Here is a 2,500-nt window from a genome sequence, read left to right on the forward strand (position 1 = left end):
TTCGCCACCCGGAGGTGGAGCGCGGACAAAGCTACCGCGCCGGAGCGAGCAGGAGCCTCGCTCCGAGTGTGCACCCGCAGACGAAGCACGGCCAGAGGCCGCCGGATGCCGCCCATGGCGAGCGCACACACTTTGCGGACACCTCGGATTGGCCACCCGGAGGTGGAGAGCGACCCGCAGACGAAGCACGGCCAGGGGCCGCCGGATGCCGCCCATGGCGGGCGCTCTCGCTCCTCGGACAGCTCCATCGGCGCAGCATGGCGCTCGCGGTCGTCATTACCCGCTGGCGAGGCGCGGCCAGGGCCGCCAGGCGTCGCCTATCGCGTGCGCAAACTCCCAGCAAGCACCAACGTGCTCCTTTGGATGTTGTCATCCGGAGGTGATAGCGCGGCCCGGGCCGCCTGACGCGGCCCATCGCGGGCGCTCCTCGTCGGACACCTGCGTCACACAGCCTGGGTGCCAGCTGTGGAGTGACACTTGGAGAAAAAGAAGCACAAGTCACTCATATAAAAGTTCCCGTTCCCTTTTGTTTGTGTCACGCTTGGAAATGCTTGAGAGGTGACACTTTGTCAAATTTGCAGCTGGTGTCTCATCATCATCATCACCGCTGCTCATCAGCCTTCCTTGGATGCCTGCCATGCACGCGGCCCAACGGGGCACTCAGATGGGGTGGGCAGCCCGGACCGCCTTGCGCGGCCCAACACGGGCGCCCGGGGGACGCGGAAACCCGTTTTAGAAAATAACCTCCAGGGGTTTTCCAAGAGCGGCACAGCCCCAGCTCACGTCCGTGTTTCAGTGCGTCAAAAGCGGATTCAAAAGTGTGCTTTTCTCGGTACTTCCCCTGGAGGTCAGTGTTTCTAAAAACTGGGTTTCCGAAATCGTGCTGGAGGTGTTTTGGTCAACCAGGAAAAATGGCATTTACGGGAGAGGGTAAAGTATACCCCCCCCCCCCCTCTCGGCTGATTTACCCTCTCCCGTAAACGCGTTTTTTCCTGGTCGACCAAAACACTCATTGACTCCCATTCATTTGACACTTTGTCATTTTTTCAGCACTTTTTTCGCGCATTGGGTACTCCGCCCATTGACTCCCATTCATTTGACACTTTGTCGTTTTTCCAGACCTTTTTTCACGCATTGGGTACTCCGCCCATTCACTCCCATTCATTTGACACTTTGTCGTTTTTTCAGCACTTTTTTCGCGCATTGGGTACTCCGCCCCATTCACTCCCATTCATTTCACACTTAGAAAAATCATCCGAGCGGCTCTCCACGCATTTTATAGCCGCTTTGGGGCTCCAGCCGCCTCGGCCTTCATTTCTGACTAGGCTCGTGTGGACTTTGTCGTTTTTTCAGCACTTTTTTCGCGCATTGGGTACTCCGCCCCATTCACTCCCATTCATTTGACACTTTGAAAAATCATCCGAGCGGCTCTCCACGCATTTTATAGCCGCTTTGGGGCTCCAGCCGCCTCGGACTGCATTTCTGACTAGGCTCGTGTGGACTTTGTCGTTTTTTCAGCACTTTTTTTACACATTGGGTACTCTGCCCCATTCACTCCCATTCATTTGACACTTTGAAAAATCATCCGAGCGGCTCTCCACGCGTTTTATAGCCGCTTTGGGGCTCCAGCCGCCTCGGACTGCATTTCTGACTAGGCTCGTGTGGACTTTGTCGTTTTTTCAGCACTTTTTTTACACATTGGGTACTCTGCCCCATTCACTCCCATTCATTTGACACTTTGAAAAATCATCCGAGCGGCTCTCCACGCGTTTTATAGCCGCTTTCAGACTCCTGCCGCCTCGCCTGCACTTCCGCCTCGGTCCGTTAGGATTTAGGCCTTTTTTCAGCACTTTTTCTCCGTTCCTCCGGGGCGACAGCGGCTCTCCACGCATTTTATAGCCGTTTTCAGACTCCTGCCGCCTCGCCTGCACTTCCGCCTCGGTCCGTTAGGATTTAGGCCTTTTTTCAGCACTTTTTCTCCGTTCCTCCGGGGCGACAGCGGCTCTCCACGCATTTTATAGCCGTTTTCAGACTCCTGCCGCCTCGCCTGCACTTCCGCCTCGGTCCGTTAGGATTTAGGCCTTTTTTCAGCACTTTTTCTCCGTTTCTCCGGGGCGACAGCGGCTCTCCACGCATTTTATAGCCGTTTTCAGACTCCTGCCGCCTCGCCTGCACTTCCGCCTAGGTCCGTTAGGATTTAGGCCTTTTTTCAGCACTTTTTCTACGTTTCTCCGGGGCGACAGCGGCTCTCCACGCTTTTTATAGCGGTTTTCAGACTCCTGCCGCCTCGCCTGCACTTCCGCCTAGGTCCGTTAGGACGTGGGCCTTTTTTCAGCACTTTTTCTCCGTTTCTCCGGGGCGACAGCGGCTCTCCACGCTTTTTATAGCCGCTTTGGGGCTCCAGCCGCCTCGGCCTGCATTTCTGACTAGGCTCGTGTGGACTTTTTCAGCACTTTTTTTGTGCATTGGGTACTCTCGCCCATTGACTCCCATTCATTTG

The sequence above is a fragment of the Dunckerocampus dactyliophorus genome, unplaced genomic scaffold, assembly GCF_027744805.1.
Source record: "Dunckerocampus dactyliophorus isolate RoL2022-P2 unplaced genomic scaffold, RoL_Ddac_1.1 HiC_scaffold_40, whole genome shotgun sequence".
NCBI classification, from domain to species: Eukaryota; Metazoa; Chordata; class Actinopteri; order Syngnathiformes; family Syngnathidae; genus Dunckerocampus; species Dunckerocampus dactyliophorus.